General features: G+C 44.4%; 2 long non-coding RNA genes across 4 annotated transcripts; one reads left to right on the top strand and one right to left on the bottom strand.

Annotated features, from left to right (window-relative positions):
* Positions 1-5,932: 5,932 nt before the first annotated feature.
* On the bottom strand, positions 5,933-9,850 carry LOC118606790. 3 transcript variants are annotated; one of them, XR_004952627.1, is made up of 3 exons: positions 9,446-9,850; positions 9,136-9,305; positions 5,933-7,992 (listed from the first exon to the last, which is right to left on the bottom strand). It is a non-coding gene; the product is annotated as an uncharacterized LOC118606790 (long non-coding RNA). The 3 variants fall into 3 exon arrangements; XR_004952626.1 differs by having other exon boundaries at positions 5,933-6,683; positions 7,878-9,305; XR_004952625.1 differs by having other exon boundaries at positions 5,933-9,305.
* On the top strand, positions 8,471-21,649 carry LOC118606792. Its single transcript, XR_004952628.1, has 4 exons — positions 8,471-8,569; positions 11,448-11,532; positions 12,339-12,482; positions 20,198-21,649. It is a non-coding gene; the product is annotated as an uncharacterized LOC118606792 (long non-coding RNA).
* Positions 21,650-21,932: the final 283 nt, after the last annotated feature.

Below are 21,932 nucleotides of genomic sequence, written 5' to 3' on the forward strand. Positions count from 1 at the left end.
CATACATGAAAGTCTACAAAATGCCAGTTTTTTCCCCCACTAGATAGAATATATGTCATTTCTGAGCAATGTGTTTTTACATAGGCTGTCTTATACAATTTTTTTCTCATCTATTTATGCATTTACAATCATTATTTTCATGAACTGAGAGCTTTAATGTGTCAGGCTATGTTCTAGATGCTTTACATGCGTCACTCTTAATGCCAGCAGTGCATTTATGCTGCCTTGGACAGGATTCGGCAGAAAGCAAAAACCACAACTCGGAGGATTAACTGAAGAGATTTCAATGAGGGAACGACTTTTGGAGGAGATGAGATTAAGAGACTCTTCAAGGAATATGGATACATCTGGAACTAGCAAGAACAGGAAACTGTGAGCAGCATCCCAAGCTGGAAGGAGTAAAGGAAGAGGACAGGGACTCCAGAATGGGACGGCATCTTTAAACTTGGCAGACAAACTACGTGTTCAGTGCTATAGTCATGGTCAAGGAAAACAGCCGCTGCCCAAAACCTGGTAAGAAGGGAGGGTGTGGAGGATGAAAGCTTCAACCCCCCTTCCTCTTTGTCCTTGGCTCTGCCTAAGACCTCCATGTGGCCTAACCAAAGACAGCCCAGGGGCTGATGTCTGCACAGGTCAGCCTCCTGGGTTGGGAGGAAAAAAAAGAAACAAACCCAGAATAATTATTATCCCCATTTTACAGACCATGAAATGGAGAGACAGAGAGGCTAAGTAACTGGCTCTGAATCCTACAGGTGATAAGTCACAGAGCCGGGACTCAGACTCAGGAAGTCTCAGGACCCCTCAGCACTATGTTCTAAACCATGTCCTCAAACAGGTCAGAACCCCGGCGTGTGGCAATATACTGTCTGCTACCAAACTTGTTTGTTTGGAATATTGAAATCAGAGAAAGCCAGCCTGAAAAATTAAACTGAATTTTAACTATTATAAATGTGTGCAGTCGGATTACCTTCAAGATGAAGAATAATGAGAACTGGGATTGCAAAGCGCTGCCTGGGAGATGGTTGTGGGGACTTGTTGTTAAGGAGTGGTTTGCAGTTCGCTGCATTAATTTAGGAGGAAATAAGTAATTCTGAAACAGTGTCAGGAACACTTAAAAGGTTTGATTTCTTAAATAGGGTACATATCCTTACCAAATTTATGTAGCTTGTTTAGATCATGCATTAATTCAGCGGCTATGTATCAAGAGCCTCCTATGTGTCCAGTCACTTTCTAGGTGCTAAGATACCACTATGGACAGAATAGATGAAATTCCTACCCTCAAGGTACTTAAACTCTGGTGACGGGAGACAGACAATGAACAAATAATGAAGAAATACATGGTAGTGCTATGAAGGAAAATCACACAGAATAAGTGGATAGTCATGGGGAGGAAAAGAGATTTAATATAGAATTATCAAGAGAATTTCCTCTGACAAGGAGACATTTTATCAGAGAACTGAAGGAAACCTCTGTTTCATGTTGGTGCAATAACAAACATTAGCCCAGTCACATCGAAGAGAATTTTAGATCTGGACAGGGCCACAGAGGTGCTTGTATTCTATACATAAAGAAACTCTGAGGCCTAGGGGTTAAGTCCTTTATCCAGAACCATATCGTAAACAATTATCGGTGAAGCTCGAACTAAAACTTACATATTGAAACTTTCATTCTGTCATTCAGCAAATATTATTGGATCCCCAAATATTAATGGAGAGCCAGTCTCATGCTTTTTGAACTGGATCCTCTTATTCACTGATTCAGAATCAGTTTCAAGTTAATGAGATTTTATTGTCATTTAAGAATCAGCTACCTTGAGGTATAGATTAACTCTGTGTGGTGTGCCCCCATGCCCTGGAAGACAAATGTGGCCGCCACTCTGTGACTTACGAACTGTACCCTCTTTTTCAAACTGAATTATTATTTTTTTTGTAACTTGAAAATTAGACTTTAGTGTTTTAAGCGGGCTGGTTAAAAATCATACTCTCTCCTTCATATCTTTGATCTATATTAATATAAAAAAAAATCCATAACAGTAGAGTTGTCATACTAGCGTGGGAGGCTGGGCAAAGAGGGGAAAATTCAGGCAAGAAGAGAGTTTATATTCAGGGCAAATCAGAGAGCAAAGCTGAAGCCTCAAGGGAGAGGTAACATCAGAATGTGACACAAGATGTTTCCAGGATGTTACTCCAAGTGCAGGGTTCAAACATAGGAGCAGGGTCAGTGGCCAGAACGGGGAGATGGAGGTCTGGAGAGTGTCCAGGGGAGGGGGCTAAAGCTGGGAGGGAAGACAAGAGATTAGCCAGACCAGATGCGAGAGACCAGAGTGATTCTTATCGATACATTTCTCCAAAAGCTGTATTCAAAAGTCCGGATTCCAAACGTCAGGGCCGACAATTATTTTTAATATAAACTCTTTTTAAATAACATTTTAAACTTTAAAAATCCTTAATATACACATATCACCTTATTTAATCAGGAAGGTAATGGATGAAGACATTTTATCCATATTTTATGAGTGGGTGAATTGAAGTCCAGAGAGTTTGAGAAAGGGACCCAATGTCTGATGATGAGTTGATGTCAGAGCAGAGATTAGAACTCAGGTCTTCCAACCTCCATCTGTCATTTAGCTTTGACCATGACTACATGGCCGTGTGATGGGAAGATGGAAAGGAGCGATCAGTGGCAAGACTCGGAATTTGACATCAAGGCCGTGGGACCCATTCCACACTAGTAATTCATACATCTTGAGAAATGATAATTCGTTTATATAATTGCCTCCTCTTCTTTCCTGGAAGGCCAGTCACCTTAGTTACACAGGAAGTCAGCCTCATGGCTGCCAAGAGTTGTTTTTCCTTGGGCTCCATCATATGAAATCCCACATTAGTTTTGTGTAGATCATAAAGGAGAATATTCACCAACATCATCAACAATAATAGCTATCATTCACTGACTGCTTTCTATGTCAGGTGCCACTTTACACACATCCCATTTAGTCTTGGATATAACCCTATGTGGTAGACACTATTATTATCCTTAGATAAGGGAACTGAAACACTAGGATGTTAAGTAACTTGACCAAAGTCAGACAGGTCATTGTGACCACACCCTGGACTCAGCACTCATTGTTCCCATATATGACAGCAGCTTCCTACTGGAAACTCTTGGGACTTTCCACTGGCAGCCTTTCTCAGGCCATAAGATTGTGCTTTGCCCAAGCACAAGGAAAGTTGGACATTCTAAGGAATTAATGTCCGTGAGGACAGACCTCGACCAATGAAACTGATGGATAAATGGCCCAGCATCCTTCCCCCTTGAGTAGGACATGCTCTGTATGGTCTCCAGAGGTTCCCATTGGCAATGAGTCACAGTTGCCCACAATGTTAAAACGCTCCTTAACACGCATTGTACTTACTGGTTGTCTTCCATTCCATCTACCACTCTTTAACTGAGGTTTCCTGCTGTTGTTTCCCAAATAAAACATTTCCACTTAAACTCCTGTCTCAGGATCTGTTTCTGAAGACTCAAACCAAAGACTGGAAACGGTCCTAGGAAACATACACACAAATGAGATTTGGGCCCGGATACCTCCCTGGTCAGAAGGTGACGAGGATCCTCTGTTGGACGTAAGTAAGGCCACAAAAACTCCCGGCATGCTGGAGCATTCATTGACCAAGACTCTCACCTGTGGAGAACTTGGGTGGAGCACAACAGGAAGGCATGCCCTGGCTTGTACTATGGCTCTAGCACTCAAGAGGTTTGGGGGCAATGGAAACCACAACGATTTGGAATTGATTGTCTGTCATTAACTGCAGTAGTCACTCTGACAAAAGAAAATAACAGGTTCATGTGAGTGAACAATGAGAAAGTAAAGAGTCCTCGATGCTGGCATTGAAAGAGACTCACATCCTCTGTGGCTGGAGGGCAGAGTGCTGAAAACTAGGTCTACATTTTGGTTTTAGAGTGACAAGGATAAAGGCAGCGTGGGATCCCCTTGTCAAGGCTGCATGCTAAGCTAAACTCTCAGTTTTGTACCATCCCTGAAGGAGTCTACCCACCACTTGGCAGAGAGTTGTGTATATTGGACCCCTCCCACTCAGAAGGAGACAGGGGCTCATGCTGACTAGGGATGGGTTCACTTTTCCTGCCCACAATGCCTTTGCCAGCATGTTTAAGGACCCATAGAGTGTCTGGTTTGCCAATATGGGAATCCACATAACATCATCTGAAGGCAAAAAAGTCACTTAATGGTGAAGTCAAGACAATGGTTATACAACCACAGAATCTACTGATTCCACCACACACCACATCGTCTGGAAGCTGCTGGCTTGGTAGACTTTCAGAATGGCCTCATGAAGGCTCAGCTAAGATGCCAGCTGGGATGACTCCCCATGGGGCTGAGACACTGGTCTTCAAGATGCAGACTGTGTATCAAGTCATTATCTACTGCTCATGTCCCTGGTAGGTAAAACACACAGATCCAGGAAATAAAAGTAGGAAGTGGCCTTCTCGCCATTATTCTTGGAGACCTTCTTGGGAAGTTCGTGCTTCCTGTTTTGGTAGTTCTAGCTTCTGCTGGACTAAAGATCCTGGTTCCTGAAGTGAGAGGGTGGTGCTGGGAGGGACGTCTAAAAAAGGCAATAGTCAAATTATGTCTGTTACTTGATCATTTTAAACTCCTTGAGTCAGTGGTCCAGAAAGCCAAAGAAAAGAGATACTATGCTGGTGAGGGTAATTGACCCTGGTCATCCCCAGGAGGCAGGCTTGCTTCTGCATAGTGGGGACTGGAAAAAGCATGTCTGGAACTCAGGAGGCATCCTGAGTCCCTCTTGATGCTTCTATATGGTGAATGGGAAGTTGAAGCCACCTCAGCCTGATAAGGAGAACATGGGAACCAGGGGTTCAGACCCCTCAGGGATGAGCCGCAGCTCATCCCACTGAGCACACAATCTAGACCAGCAGAAGGAGTGGCTGAGGGTCAGCAGAATCCAAGGTGGGGAGCAGCAGAGCCAGAAGGTGAATAGCAGAATTAGAGCCTCGGGATTAACGGCAGCAGAGGGGACTCTGGCTTGTCTCATAATAGGCCTATTATGGGTCTTTTTTTTTTCTTCTTAGAAATTGTGACCAGCCACCTTAAAAACCCAGTGACCGGACAGATAAATGAGTAGATTGAAGTGGTGAAAGGGTGGAATGTAGTTGATGCTGTTAATCTTCCGTTCACATCTTCCTGACTCTCATTGATCCCATTCAGGCAAGCGAGTCCCTGCGCTTGCCTGAAGCCTTCTCTAGCTTCAGAAGCAGGCATGGCTTCCAAGGGGGACAGACCAGAAATCCCAGAGAGTAGGGGATATCCCTTGGCTAATGAAAAATGAGATTTAGTAGATAAATAGCAGCTACCTCACCCCTTTGGTGGGATGCCTCTGAAGCATGTTCTCTTCAGATTCTCAGAGAATGTCTGTGGAATAGAAGCCCAGATGTGCCTAGGTAGCCTGCTCCTTAATGCATGCTGTATAGTTTGTCTTCTTTCCCTGTATCACTTCCCCGCTCCCTTACTGGTGTTTCCAGGTGTCATTTCTCAAATAAGCTACACCTGCCCAAATCCTTATTTCAGGTCCCTGTTCTGGGAGAACCCAAATTCAGAGACTGGTTGAGCCAGAATACAAGTCCAGGTAGTTTGACTCCAGAGGTCATACCTTTAACCAATTCCAATGTGAATTAAAGAATTATCCCATAAATATAAAGGATGCCAAAGGAAAGGAAAGGGCCCAAAAGTCTTCAAGGTCTCAAAATCAATTTACTCTAACTTTACAAGCTCTTATGTTCAGTGTTAATCTTTCACAGAATCGTACTTCATTTGGTATCGACCTCTGCAGGAGAGTTAGTGGACGCTCATTTAAATGTCTCCTTTTTTTCTTTCGCAGGAAGAGTAAATGCATCCAATTTAACATTTTATTTATTTTTTTTGCATTTAAGAAAATATGATTGCATGATACTCAAAGAGAAGCCCTCTACCTCTCAAAACAAAACAAAACAAAGAAACAAACAAAAATACAGCAGGCATGTGAAACAAAATTGGATATATTCTTTGGTCGTTCTACCAAGCAAGTTAAATGTTGCCCAAGCACAGAGCGACAATCTTGTTCCTCCACATTCCAACCTTGATTGGGGTCTTTGTGAATTATCCTCATCTTCAGAGGAGGTCACGTGCCCGATCTCTTTGCAATAGGTCTGGGGAGGCTGTGACATTCTCCCTGTCTGTCCGCCCTCTGTTCTCTGTTCTTCGTCCACCTCCTTCTGGGGCCTGCAGTCCAATCTGGAGACTGAACTGGGGTAACCGAAAACCACTCTGAGTAGACAATGGCCTGGGAAGGGATTTGCACTTTTCTTAGGGAACAAGGCCATTGCCAGTGAGTGGCTACATCTGAAATCTGAGCCTGCTGGCCTGGAGTAATGAGAACCGGCCAGGCTGATCTGTGGAGGTGTGAAAGTACCGAGTAGGATATGACAGCACAATGCTACCATCGTGGGTCTTTCTCTGGGTCGTGCGTTGGTTGTCTCCACATACTACGCTGGCAGTAGAATGTGGAGCCCAGCTCTGGGACCACGTTGCCTGGGTGCCTGGTTTGAGCCCCAGCTCTACCACTTATTTGGTATTACTTAACTTCTCTGGAATTCAGTGCCATCATCTATAAAAGGACAATAATTATATTAGTCAGGGTCCTGGCAAGAAAGAGAGATATTCTCAAATTGAGAAGCATTTAACAAAGACAATACTTACCAAGATGGGAAACCAACCAGGGTCAGTGAAAGCACCCCAGAGCTAGCAACCTCAGGGAGCCAGTACTGCCCTTAGGCCATGGGGCGTTATCGGAAGGGAGAGTAAGCATGGATTTGCCCGTAGGAAAGAGCTGTGTGACAGCAGCTGTGAGTTTCAGTAGAGGACACCACCACAGCCATCACTCAGCCCTATGCTCTTATTCCCATTCCTGGATGTCGGTGCCCCTTGCTGGGCTGAACCTAACCGGAATCCAGAGAGTGAAGGAGCCAGCAGAGGCCCGCCCAAAAGCCATCTCCCGGGTACAGAGCAGAGTGCAGAGGGCAGAGAACGGACCCAGAGGGGTAGACAGACACCATCCAGGCAATATTAGTAGCTGCTTCAGAAGACTGTCGTGAGGGTTAAATAAGTTACTACATATAAATTTTTAATGCAGTGCAGGCATGTAGTAAGCACTATATAACCCAGTACTATTGTTACATCCCTCATATTTCTCTGTGGCCTTTGGCATCCAGGTTGCTGCAGGATCGATGGAGCCATTCCTTCTATGTCCAGTGCCCGCCTGGCTCCTGTTGCTTGGAAAAATCTCTTTGCCAAGGTCAAATGTCTGCCTCTCATCCCTGAGGCTTGCTCTCACGTGGCAATGTTGACTTATACCACTGGCCCTGCATTATCTCTGAGGCAAGGGGCTTTTGAGTTAGGCTCAGGAAGCGAGCCTCTGGTATGTGGTCTCATCTGGACAGCCTTTCCTTCTCACCTCATACAGTAAACATCCTTTGGACAGTTAACGCAAGTCAACCACGTCTGGGCTGAGCAGATAGTAACCCTGCACTTGCTTGCTCTCCCCCCATTGATTAGGAATTGAGGATCAAGCGTCTCCTATGGTGAGTCCCACTCACTGCCAGAATTGAATCTTGACACTTACCTCTTCCAGGATCTAATAATAATAGAAATTGCTACCATCTATTGTGAATCTAATTATGGGCCAAACAGTGTGTAAGAAGCTTTACATATTTTGTGATATTTAATACGCAGAGCAACTCTGCCAAGTATTAGTGTTTCCATTTTACAGGTGAGGAAACTGAGACTCAGAGGTTTCACTTACTCAGTGAGGAGGTGGTAGCGGTGAGATTATTAGTCTCTCTGGCTCCAAAGGCTTTCCACCACATAATGACGTCAACAGATTCAACTTGAATCACGCATTCTCATCTAGATTTTTTCTACAGTCACAAAATACATGTAAGCAGAGGAAAGAGGCTTTCTGTCCTTGAAAAGCTTATCATATTGGTGGAAGACAAGATTCACACAACTTATTAGGAAGCAGTTTGAAAACAATACATTAGTGTGTCGAATGAGGTGCTAAACTGAGCACCACAAACTCTGCATGTTGCAGGAGCTTCGAGAAAAAGGAGTTTGAGGAGCAGTGATGGAGGAGCTGGGCTGTGGTGGGAGGTGTGCTCTGCAGTGAGAGGTAAGGAAGGCCAGGGAGGGGAAAAATAAATAGAGAAAGAGAAGGAAGACAGAAACAAGCCCAGCCGGTGGAAGAGAAAACACAGCTAGAGGAGGAAGGAGCAGGGAGACGCAGACAATGAGGAGGTCGGGGAAGAATGAGGAAGCCCTTAAGAGCCATGAAGAGGAATTTAGCCTTAACACTCGCAGCAATTGTGGAGGAGCAGTGACAAAGGAGAGAAGAATGTTAGGAAGGCCTAGACTTCAGGAGTCGAGAAAGGGACCGAGTGGGGGAGACGAGAGAGAGAAAGTTGGAGCCACCCTTCAAAGAAGAACTGGGCAGACCTGGTGAGTAGAGAGTCAGGGCAGATGAGACAAGGGACAAGGAAGACTCCGTTTGTCTCTGTCATGCTCAGAAGTGGGGGCGGGGAGCAGACAGGGAGAAGAGTCACTTGTAAATCCAGTTCACTTCAACAACTTGAATGGAAGCTTTCCCAGAAGGAAACGAAAAATGGCCCTTCTAAACAGAGAGAAAAAAATTATCTTTTTTTTTTTTTCCTGGGAGAGAAAATATCTAGTTTTTAAAAAGTCTCCCTTTCTGATAACTTAGAGAAAGCTTTGAATAAATGTCTCTCAACTTAGCGGTCCCTTCTGTCTGTCCTGAGCTGTGTGTGACTTCGGGGTGGAGGTGCTCAGGAGTATTGGAATATGCAGAAGGAGGGTCCCCACCTCTCTTTCCTATGAGGGATGTTATTCAAGGGGTTCCTGCTAATCCAAAGGAGAAATCTAAACCAGTCCAGTTTGTCACCTCGAGGAATTCAAAATACATCCCTATGAATCAACTAGTCAAAGGCTATTTATTCATTGAGCAAAAGTCCTGATCTCCTTTGACCCTAAAAAAGTTTCATACTCACTGTTCCCTTGGCCTCAGTTCATTTAAATACACACTTCCATTTTTGTTACGATGTCCAAGCAATTGTTTCCAATAACTTTTGCCACCAGTACATTGTGAACTCCACCATATTTCCGTGAAGATCTTGTACTTCCTTGACATCTAACCCATTTTGTAAATTTAGGCGCCTCCCTGCAAGATAAATAAATTAATTAATGTAATTAAATAAATTAAACTTTGCTTCTTTGATCAGTGGTTGGTTTTCATTTCCTTTTGGTGAAGCCACATGTCAACTTGTTCGATGCGCTTGATTTATAGATGACTCTTCTTACCTGTCTCCCTCTTCCTCATTTATCGAGTTCTGCATAAGAGCTAAATTTATTTGTTCTCATGGGCCTTGTTCTCTATGCATAGAAATTAAGGAAAACTGTTATTCTGCCTTGAAAACAAACAAAATACTTCAGTCTAAACTATGCCTCCTGTTGTGTGACCTTTCTTCTAAAGAATTTGTGTGTGCGTGTTGGGGGGTGGGTGTGGGAAGTGGGGGTGAGAGAGGAAGAGGGGCAGAGGAAGAGGAGGGGGGATGTGGAGTTTTCTCAGCGCTCGATGACAGTGGGTGTATGGCGTCAGTCCTTGGAGAGATAGCAAGTGCTCACTTTAAAATAATTGCTCCCATCTAGCCTCTATCAAACTTGTGAAGAGGCTTTACAAGACCAGACATAAAAAGGCATTTCCTGATTAGCTGTCAGGATTACTATGTGTCTACAGACATGAATCACATCCCCTGTTTGTGCATTCCATTTCACAATAGGAACATGAAACAACTACCCAGTCTTTACCAGCTTGAGGGAGAAGGGAGATGTTGGCCTCCTGTGGGATGTTAGCTTGAACACCATGCTTATTTGGGCTGAGACAGAGCCTGGCACCAAGACAAGAGAAGATTAGGTGTCCGGTTGGCTTTATGGCATAGATAGCCCAGTGAAGAACTCAGGTCCATGGTGAAAGAGGAAATAAAAGAGGAAACTGAGGCTTAGAGAGTGTATCAATCAGGGGTCAAACAGGACAACGGAACTCTTTCGAGTATTTGAAACAAAGGAAATTTAATGAAGGGAACTGGTTATGCGTGTAACAGAAGAGATGAGCCCCCAGATTCAGTGGTGAGGTGACTGAAAGATCAGCACGGCACGAAGCAAAAGGGTAGGGGTCACGTTATTAAAGCTCAGAGGCCAGTCACCCGGTAGAAGCTGGAACCACGGGGCCACCACTGAAAGCAAAGGATATACATCAGCAAGTCCCTGCTCTCTACCATCCAGTATTCGTCAGGTTCCTTACTAGCTGAATCCACTTGGAAGCCAGAGGTCTGGGGAATGTAGTTCCCTGGGTTACAGAGAAAAGCAGGGGAAGGACTATGTACTAGTGTGGACCCTGACAGGAATCAATGGCCCTATAAAAGTAAGGTTACTTCTGAGCTCGGGGCCCAGATCTTCAGAGTGTTAGCTCTTCTGGGACCGCCAGAGTAATAAACCTGAGGTCTCCAACTCTTCAAGTGCCACTTGGTTCCTCGCCAGTCCTGTTTTGCAACATGTTCTGCAACTATCATATGTTGCTAGTAATAAAATTAAGGTTTTTAAACAAAAAATGGATTTGTGGAGAACTTGTGTTCTAGTTACGAGCCCGAGAGCCTCCCAATACCTAAAGACTTCTCTGATGAGCTCAGTGGTGATATGAACAAATGTGACTTTTAAAATACTTTTAATAAAATATGTCAACATTAGGAATCCCTGTGTAACTCACTGAATCAATATCTTGGAAATGACAAATGTTTCAAAATCATACGTGAATGAAAGATCCATTCCAAGTGCAAGATAGACAAATAGATCTTAATGTAACAGATATTAAAATTTTGTTGATATTAGTTCAGATTCCACACTACAACTAACTTTTAATAAACTCTCATTTTTCAAGTTCTGGGTAGTAACACAGAACATTTACAATTATTTGAAAAGGCTGTTAAAGTACTCCTCCCTTTCCTAATTACACATCTGTATGAGGCTGGATTTTCTTAATATACTTCAAACCAAAACAACATATTACGACGGATTGAGTGCAGCAGTTATGAGAATCCAGATGTCTTTTAGTAAGCCAGACTTTAAAAGAAATTTGCAAAAATGAATAACAATTCAGTTTGCCACTAAATTTCCCTTTGCTTTTGAAAGTATAGTTATGTTTTCATAAAAATCTGATACTTATGATAATGATAGAATTATTTATAATAATTAATATAAGTAGGTATTTTTTTTTAATTTAATAGTTTTTATTTCTACATTTTCTCAGACTGGCATGAATGTCTGAGCCACGGCCATCTATCTGACTGCTGGTGTCCTGTCTGGATCTACTTCAGGAAGAGGTTACCTGTAATGTATGCTTATAAAAATGACATGCTTTCTCTTTCGGTTCAATATTTATACATACCGCTCACACAAACAATAGCTCTTCGAGATCCTCAATTATTTTTAAAAGTGTGGATAGGTCACAAAACCAAAGGTTTGAGAACCTCGGAGCTACAGCAGTTGGTGAGCACAGGATGGGACAGTGGCAGCAATGTACGGCTGTTCTACGTTTTAGGGACTCTCTCCTGTCCTTTCTCACCCTTATCTGTTAAAGAATATAATACGGTCATTAATAAATAGCCTTACAAAGATTTTAAAAATATTCCTTTGTAAAGAAAGAAATTTAAACGCAAACCCGTGCATGAAATCTGACTATAACGGCAAGAAAATGTGTACACAGGCGAGCGAGGAGTGGAAGGAGACTTTGGAAAACAAGAACTATAGTACAGTGATGGCGAGGTTATGCTTGATGAATTTTCTGGAATGTTTTTGTAATAATATTTTAACACTTTTTAAAAATCCAAATTAAAAACACTCATGTACACAACAGCAACACCATTTTTCTAGGAGATTCGAAAGTAATCTTTTCCCCCAGTTGGTTTTAAGATCAAACTGAGTGTTAACTTGACGTGGTCAGAAAACTCGAGGTATTACATAAGAAGGAAAATTTCAGTTCTTGGACCCTTGAATGCAGTTGCTATGGGGACTGCATTTTTCTCCCATGTTTCTCGAAGGAGGTACATGGTTTGTACGTCAGGCATGGGCTCGTGTTCGAGCTGAGTCTTGGAATGTATCTCCTGGGCAGGAAACAGTTAGCACCTGGCTTTGTTTACAGCGCCTAGACCAGGCTGTTGCACCTCCAGGAAGAGAGCCGTACCACATCCACCAATGGCGGTGAGCAGAGCTACGTGAAGGTGGCTGCGAGTGACATTTCCACGGGCTGTGGGCTTCTCTAAAGAGCAAAGAACAAGAAGAGCAGGTAACACGTTAGGCCACCAGGCAAATGGCTGGATGCTCTCTGGCAGTAATACATCCCTGGGGGGCAGGACCCTGGGACAGCAAACACTTTTTCTCAAACCAGCAGGACCACCTGAACCACATAGCCATCTATCAGAGTGCCGGTTTCCTGTCTGGATCTACTTCAGGAAGAGGTTACCTGTAATGTATACTTATAAAAACGACATGGTTTTTCTTTCTGTTCAACTATTTCTTTCCTTCATTCACAAATTGGCTGCTTACTATGAGTTATCTGTTCTAGGTTCTCAGAATATAGGAATGAACAAAGCAAACAATAATCCGCCCTCGTGGAGTTCATGTTCTAGAGGACAGACAGAAAAATCACTAAAATAATCAAGTGAAATGTACAGTGCATTGGATGGTGATGAGTGCCATGGAGAAAGATAAAGCCAGAATGGGAGGGGTGAGGGAGTGAGGGTAGGTGTTAGGGTCCCATGGAGGCCTCACCAAGAAGGTGAAATTTGAGTAAAGATCTATTCCAGGTTATTGCAGAAACTTAAAAAAAAAATACATGTAAAAATTCAAGGAAAACTACAACAGAAAGCACCCATTCTCTCATTTAATATTAATGTTTTGTTAGTATCCTTTTACACCATATTCTACACATGTATAAAAATACACCATTTTTTAAAAGGTGGGTATGTGCTCGTGCATACATGCATGGAAGTTTTATGTTTCTCACTTCATAGTACGTCCTGAGCAGCTTTCTATGTTTTATACTGCTGCAGGAAGCCACATCTGATGGTGGAAATCGGATGCTCAGACACCTTTGTTAGAAGAAGAAGAATTTATTGGCTGGTGGGGCGCGTGGGGTTAACAACTCCATGCACAAGCTCGCTTTGGTCAGATTTCTTACAGCTTATATAGCTTTGCAGTGTCCACGCAAGGGGCGTGTGATTCCTTGGTCTGAGGTTTCACGTGTGCCTCATGACTCAGGATGGGAGGGGGAGCTTCGGGTGGGGGCCTGCAAGGGGGAGGAATTATCAGACCACTCGTCCTCCAGGTCATTTGTCTTGCCACCTTGGCGTCATCAGCCCTGTTATAGGATTCTCGAACAGAGAGATGGGACATTGAGGCTATAAGTAGGAAGCAACACTTATTAACGCCAGCACCTTCTCGGCGGATTCCTATCCAAAGACTGAGCCTCGATTGTAACATAACAAGCAGTTTTATACGGTCTTGTTATTCCTGCATAACTACAGAGATATGGAAGGACATTGGTTGGTTGGCAAGCCATGAATCAACGGATGTGAGCTAGAGAGTCCTTGAGGTGGGGGAGGTAGCTATGGGGGAAAACACATCAGCTGGAGAGTCCTTGAGGCGGGGGAGGGCAGTTAGGAAGGGACTTTAACTCGTCGAGTTGGTCATTTCTGCAAGCCCTTTCCTTTGCATTTTTTTGTTTTGGATGCCTCCTTTCCTCTCTTAATACTTGATCTGAATTACTATCTCAACTGATAGCAGAACATGGGGAAGGGTAAAGCATGACGGAGCCCAGGGTCTCACCCCGCGTCTGCCGCTTATGTCAGTTCCCTGTGTCCCAGTCAGTAACATAACCAGCATACAGGATTTAACTCACAGGGCCATGTTGGAGGACTTCGATCATTTCATACACATAAAGTACTTAGAACACTTGGCACGTAGCAGACGCCTGACGGAAGTGAGTGCGCTCGGTGCCATTCTGGGGTAGGGTTGTGTCATCCGTGGGACGGTTTGGTGTACCACGAAGTCAACTAGCAAGGCTGGGGCAGGTCAGGGGGTGCCTGTTGGCCCTGGCGAGGAGTTTCGATTGAATTCATACACTGAGGGAAGCCGCCGGGGGCTCTAAGCAGAGAAGTGGCTTGCTCTGCTTTAGGCAGCTGCATGGAGAACGGGTCATAATGAGGCAAGAATGCTCATAGGGACACTAGTCATGAGGCTTTTTCAGTAATTCAGACAAGAGACGGTGGCTTGAAGTACAGGGTAGCAGTGGAGAATATTAGAAATGATCTGATTCACGAGACATTTTGAAAATGGAGTTGATGGTATTAAACTTTGGGGGTCTGAGTGAAGAGAAAAGAATCAAGAATCAGAAAAAAATCGAGAGGGAGAGAAGAATTGAGAGTGGGTTTGGGGATAGCGGCACCATTATTTGGAGGGGAGGGCCAGGCGAACACGTTTGGGGGTGGGTGGGTAGTCGGATCACTCTCTTTTGGCCATATTAACTCTGTTGTCATTGCCCTTTAATTGCCATCACCTTGGTGTAGGCCTGTCCTTTCAGAACCAGACTATGGCAATCATATTTGCCTAAGTCTGCCTTACCTTTCAAGGCCAAATCCTAGTACCATCTCCTTTATAAAACTCTTTGCCTATGAACCCTGATACAAACCAGGTGCATCACTCATTTGGCACTTCGTATGCTTAGTCATTTTTTTTTTTAATTTGTTAATTTTCCTCCACGGTTTCTTGAACCCTTTGTAATAAGACCCTAAAGATGGGGATGGCATTGGCACTGGAGGTCATATGCTTGGGGGGTTGAGTGGGCAGAGTGGGGCTTGGGAAGGGCTGTTAGGGGACAGGAAGGACACAGAGGGAAACTCCACATACCTCACAGGAGCTCAGGGCTGGCTCGTACACCATCTGATTTATGCCAAATTGCACTGGGAGTGCCAGGCCCATTTCCAGGGGACTAATATTGTCTGGGTATTTTTATTGCTGGTGAAAAGTTTGAGGCCATTTTCTGTGTCGTGCGAACTGTCCAGAGTCAGAGAGCGCCGAGCAGGCAGCTTGGGGATAATTCACCACCTGCCCTCATTTTCCCACCTGCTTTGTTCTATCCTCAGTTAAGTTTTGAGACCAGAGACAGATTCATCCCTACAGGGCTTATTCTAGGCCAGCCCTCTGCATTCTTTATTTGGTTCAGGTGACCAGGCCCTGGTTATTGGTAAACAAGGCCTAACCTAAAGTCTCCTCCTCATGGGTCTCTCCAGGGCCTGAAATGATCTTATTAATTCATTTTTGGGGGGATCAAACTAAGTATTAAGATTATGTGTGCTATCATTAGAGGTGATCGACATCTTGGTTCAAAATTATTTATCCTATTAACCAGCTGGGCACGGAACAGGTCCTGGGGCCCTACGTCTCGGAGGAGGGGTGGGGGGGTGGTGGCTGCCAGGGCCCTCTGCAATTCAGGCCCAGAGCGGGGAGCTCTGGGGAGAGAAGGGCCAGGGCAGCCTAGGCAGCAGCATAAAGACCCTGGGTCTCTCTGCAGAGCTCCAACTTTTACAACAGCCCTTGTGGTAGCCTGAATAATGTCCCCCAAAGACAGCCATGTTGAATTCCCTGGAATTTGTGGATGCTACCTTATATGGCAAAAGGGACTTTGCAAAGTAGACTAAATTAAGGATCTTGAGATAGAAGGATTATGCGGATCATCCCGGTGGGCCCTAAATGTAATCATAAGTGCCCTTATAAGACAGAGGGAGATTTAGTACAGAAGAGAGGGATCCAGTGTGATCATAGAGACAGAGGTGGGCGTATTGAAGCCACATGATGAGCTAAGGATTACAGGCAGTCACCGGAAGTTGAGAGAGGCAAGGATCTGCTTCTTGCCTTCAGACACCTTGATTTTAGCCCTATAAGACTGAGTTCAGATGTCTGGTATCCAGAACTACAGGAGAATAAATCTGTGTTGTTTTAAGTACCCCAGTTTGTGGTAAGTTGTTTTAGCAGCTGCAGGAAATGAGCACAGCTCCTCAGCCCACCCTAATTCTGGTCCTCTAAGGAGACTCCTATGACTGAAGGGTTCAATGTCATTTAAGCTATGGCCTGGAGAGTGTCTGGACTCAGCATGGCGACCCCAAGCCAAACAAGGACTTTCGTTTTAAGACAGATTTGCTCTCCTGGAGGTGGTCCAGCCCATTCTAAATGGAATCTCGGGGTGAGCCTGGAGCTTGATCTGTCCCAGGTGGTCTTTGGCTTGTGGCTTTACATCTGAGGTGGGCATTTTCTCCTCTGGACTGCCTCCTCATCCTCTGAGAACACAAAGAAGAACTTCTCAGAAAATAGACCATCCAGACAGAACTAGTCATATAATTTGTAGGGTTCAGTGCAAAATGAAAACACAGAGCCCCTCCTTCCAAACTTATTAAGAATTTCAAGATGGCGACAGCATGCATTAACCAAGCATGGGATTTTCTGAGGGCAGGGCCTTGTGGGATCCATGAAGGGGCCTCCTGCCTTTGGCCTCTGTTCTGTCTATAGGTGGACGTCTACCTCTTGACACAATTTTCCTTTCTGAAGTACATGAACCTTTTTGGAAAAGCCATTGCTTTTTGGCTCTTTTTCTCTTTCACGAAGAGGTTCTGCTTTATTAGCTGCCAGGCCAAAAATCGGCCTGCTTGAAGAGTGAAATGGAACTTTTCCTGGATCCTGCTGATAACGCCGATGTTTTCAAAACAAACAAGGACGATTATAAACATAATTTACGGGCCCAGTAAAAATCCTCCACCACAGCACCAGCCATGGGGGGGACAAAGTGTCATGACAGAGAAACTTCGAAACTCCATAATGCACAGGGGTGAACCTGAGCTCCTGCAGCTCCACAGGGGCCCAGAGGCCTCAGGCAGGGCCAGATGCGGCTCACAGCGAGCATGGGAATGGGGGATCCCCAGAGGCTCTTATGGAAAAGGGAGTCGTGGGGGTGACCTGCACGTTGAAGTGGCTTTGAGCAGAACATAATTCTGTGATGGCCGGCCCTGAGCCTGCCCCTCACTCCCCACTCCTCCTCCATATCTCAGGCTGCCCACTGGTAGACAGAAAGAAAAGGAGGCGGGCTCCAGCCTGAGACCTTGTCCTTCACGAGGACTTTTCAGATCAACCTGATTTTTATCCACCTGATTCTTTGTGTCCTGACACCTGATCCCTCTTAGACTCAGGACTCATTATCTAAAGGCATTTGCCTTTAGATAAGTACTTCTTCATCCCTGATTCTCTTGCTCCAAAAGGACCGCGAATGCCTGACGGGCTGGACACTGAGCTTTTCATTCTTTTTTTGGTGAGATCCACTAGTCAGTAGTGGAGAGACTCAAAATCTGTTAACTGATTGATTGATCAATGGCCCCTTGAGATAACTACTTAAAGGTGACAACTTAATTGGCCAATTTTACCTGTAACTGTTATGGGAGGTGACCTGCAATGACCTAGAGATTGTGCCTAGCTAGTTTACCTTAAGAATTTGATTTCTGAATAGTACAGCAGAAAGGGCCTCATCTTCCTAATGAGGAAAATGTCCTAGATGGTGGCAAGGATTTTCCTGGCCTGGAGAGATTGACGCCCCGGTGCTGTCCTCTCCTTTTGCCCTTTTCCCTTTCTGAGGCTGTGATGTAAGCCACCAGGGCCCATACTAACCTTTCCCAGGCCAGGACTGCCTCTCCCAGAGAAGCCCAGCTTCCATTATGGCAAATGAGGCATCCGCTTTCTCAAAGTTACAGGCTGCCCCTACTCTGAATACGTGAGCTGTCAGAGAAGCCAGAAATTCTGGGAAAGGAAGGGAAGAAGCTATAACATGAAAGATGAGCTCAGGGGCAGCATCTTGTGGAGGAAGTTCTTGGCCAGGCTGCCTGCCGAGAATACACCCCACTGTGACTGTCTGGGACCACGCATCATGAGAGTCATTGATGACAAATCCATTTGCATGAACTTGGATTCTCTTTTGAAAGTAGTATACAAGTTCTCTGGGAGCAGTACAAGGTCCCCATCAGTACTAGGATAAAAGCAAGGGGATGGATCTCATTTTGTCTTCCTGGGATGAGCTGCTCCTGGAGAACGGGAGTCCCGAGGTAGGAGGTGGGGGCGCTAGAGAGCAAATTTGAAGGTGGGACGCTTTTATGTTGTAGGACCCATGTAGATGGGTGCCATATTGAAAGTCTTCGGATAGCGTGAGAGTGCTTGATATTCTGAGGCTCAGAGGCTAGGAAATGAATGGGTAAGACGTAAAAATATTCATCTACTTCACAAGTTTATCTTGGCTGGCCCAACTCTCAGGCAAGGAAGGGGAAGCTTGTAGCTGGACACTTGGAGTCACTATTTAACCATGCTGACTGTAGTTTCTTGTCCCTTCAAGAAACTCCTGCCAATTTTACTCTCCTAACTGGTACTTCATGCCACTCCCTTGCTCAAGGATATACAATGGCTCCCTATTACCAGTTAGACCAAGTACATAATCCTGATTAGGTTTTAAAATTATCTGGCTCTGACTTACTTTAAAGTTTGGATTCTATTGGCTGGAATCTAAAAGTCAGGGTAAATTTCACTGAACGCTTTCATTCCACACTGAGGAGAGGGTTGTGTTCCATAATTTGTTTGTGTGCCTGAAAACTTTTACTGCTGTAGGTGCATCGTTAAAAAATCCTGGAGACCACTGGCTTTTAGAATGAGTTTGCCAAATATGAAGAATGTACTTTCAAAATATAATAGAAATATAAGCCATTTGAGCAGAAAAATTCTACTTTTCCAGGTATTTTCTTTTTCACCTCCATTATTTTTTCGTTGCTTCGTAGTAATGTGGCTATGCTCTATTTTTTTTTTTTTAATAAATGAGGCTGAGGCTCGCAGAGGCCTCCCTGGGTATGGGGACAGAGAAGGGGGTAGGGCCTGATTCCTACACTCTGATTAACATTCTTTCCACCCTTCACACAAGCACACAACAATTTATAGTCTCTGACCAGCAGTGTCTGTCTGTCCCTACAGGTCCTGTTCTGTAATTAAAATGTAAAGTGAAAAAGTTAGAGCTGTTCGCTCTTCAGGCAATGGCTCACTTCTGTGAAAGGCAGCACCGCGTGGGGGCGCATAATGATCCCTCGACGCCAGGCCTCACCCTCAGAACAGTTTAGGGGGCTGGTCTCTGGCCCTAAGTACTTCCAGACGTATCGCCTCGAAGCCCCCAGAGCACATAATTACTTGCGTTGCATTTAATATCCCTGGGCTTTTAGTCAAGTTGTTCCTGTTCACCAACCCACAAAGTCCAGGCTTAGACCTCCCCTGAAAACTCATTTCTTTTATGAAACAGAGAACAAACCCCAATGAAGGCAACTCTTTCAAGAAACTCCCTAAGTCACAACCTTAGAGAGAGCCAGTGAAAGGTGTAGGGGGAAGAGAGAGAGGAGGAAAAAAGAAGAAAATAAAAGCAAGTTCTAAGAACTTAAGTTTTAACGCCAAGGAGCCTCTTAAAAGAATTACAGCCCTATGAGCCAGTGACACCTTTTTGATGAGTCAGTCACTCGGTTGACCATCAAGGCAATACATTTTGGTGCATTAACTTTTTTCATCTGGTAAGTTATCATTTACAAAATCAGTGGTCCAGGGAAAGTTAATTGAAAGGCCTCCCACAAGTGCTTAAACCCAGGATGGTACATCTGTGTGGCAATTAAGAAGTGCGACTGGCCGAAGGGCTCTGTGGCTGGCTGAAGCAGACACAGGTTCTCAGCCCCGCGGGGGCCTGACCACAGGGCACGTGGAGTGGCTGGCCACTGCCCTCGGATGATCCCACTGCCTGCGATTCCGCCAGCGTAGCTTCATTCCTTTGCACTTAGAAGGCATTTTTCGTACTTTAAAATTCCAAACTGATGTTTCCGCAACCCGATGAGGGGCCGTATTTTACAGACTTATTAAGCAATGCCTATACTTTGGTTTATATTTTAGGAAGAGTTATTAGAATTGGAGCTCAAGGTCGTACCTGAGGATGGAGAAGATGTCGGGGCACCTAAGAGAAGGAAAGAAATGAGTAGCACATGAGAATGAGAGAAGAAAGGTGTGCTATCGATGGGGAGAAGAACCAGGAACGAGGCCTCACCAGGAGGTCTTGCTATGGGATCCTCGACTTTGTGCTGTGGAACCCCTGGCAGCCTGGGGAATCCTCAGAATTCCCCAGGCTGCCAGGGGTTCTCAGAATAATGTTTTTAAATGCATAAAATAAAATTCACAGTAGTACAAAGTATACCACAGTTATGTTTGTGATGTAATACTATACGTGCTTTTTTGCTAATGCAGTAAACAAGATCTAGGGGCGGGTCTGTTAATTATCTTATTTTAGAGTTAGTGATGTTAGTAATTTTTAGGGTTTTTTCCTCTATGTTTTCTTCTAGGAGTTTTATGATTTCAGCTCTTATATTTACGTCTTGAATCAATTTCAAATTAACTTTGTGTGAGTGGTATGAGATAAGGGTCTAGTTTTATTCTTTTGCATGTGAGTATCCAATTATCTGCAATGACTGTCACTTGATATCAAAATGTCTTTGTTTTTTACTGGTAAAAAAAGTTGTAGGGGCTTCTATAAGTACTGTGGCTTGTCGCCAACCTTTATAATGGAAGGAAATGCTAACTCTCCACTGGAGGTTAGTAAAAATAACGTTGTAATTTTTTTTCTATCCAACTTTACAAACATGCCGAATTCCCTTTGTGGAGTACTTGTGGGTCTGACCACCCCCCGATGAAGCAGCTCTGCAGAGGTTCAAAATCACCTGGGTAAACCCGGGAGGAAGAAAAGGATCAAGTGTTTAGATTCTGTGGGTCACACAGGCAGCTCAGTGGACATTTTCTAATTGCTACAGGCAAAAGGCTTAGGCAGAGATTTCTTATTTCTACTGGTTTATAAAACTCATTTGAAGTTCATTAAGACGTGCCATGCACACAGCTGAATTCACTAAAAAAGTGGTTAATGAAGCAGCTGCAAAAGAAAGAGGAATGAGGGTTGTCGTTGGCACATCTGCACAGTGTTCTGAAGAGCCTGCTGCCCCTCAGGTGGGTCTCACTGAGCTCATCTCCGGCCACCTTGGAGACGATGTTTGGATGTTGGCAACCTTCTGAGAGTGTTTCATCAGGATGTTGCTTCCCTGTGGATGTGGACAGAGGTGGTAGCCAAACAACCTCAGAGGGCAGAAGGCTCACATTGGGGCAGTTTCCCTCTCATGTTATTTCGGCTGCCTTGTTTTGGGTTCTTCCAACTCTTTAAACAATAATTCTTCAAATAACTCTGCAAACCACCTGACTCCACACACCTATCAGTGGTATCGGGGAAGGGTGTGCAGCTTGGCCTAGTTCTGGGTGCAGAAGTCCTGAAACTGACAACTGTTGCTCCAAGTTGCCAAGGCAACTTACTCCTGCTGACAATGCTGGTGTCTCCCTTTAAGAAAACTCCAGATGCCAGAGGGTAGGGAGTGGGGAGGAGAGGGGAGGTCGATGGGGTCAAGGGGGTCAAATATAGGGGGTAGGGGAGGGTGATGTGGGTAAAGGGGATCAAATATATAGTAGCTGAAGGAAACTGGACTTTGAGTGGTAATCACACAATAGAATATATCACACAATAGAATATAGTGATGTCAAATTTTAATGTACATCTGAAAATTATATAATTATACTAACCAATGTTACCCCAATA

Source organism: Rousettus aegyptiacus, unplaced genomic scaffold (assembly GCF_014176215.1).
Source record: "Rousettus aegyptiacus isolate mRouAeg1 unplaced genomic scaffold, mRouAeg1.p scaffold_m13_p_8, whole genome shotgun sequence".
Lineage (NCBI taxonomy): Eukaryota > Metazoa > Chordata > Mammalia > Chiroptera > Pteropodidae > Rousettus > Rousettus aegyptiacus.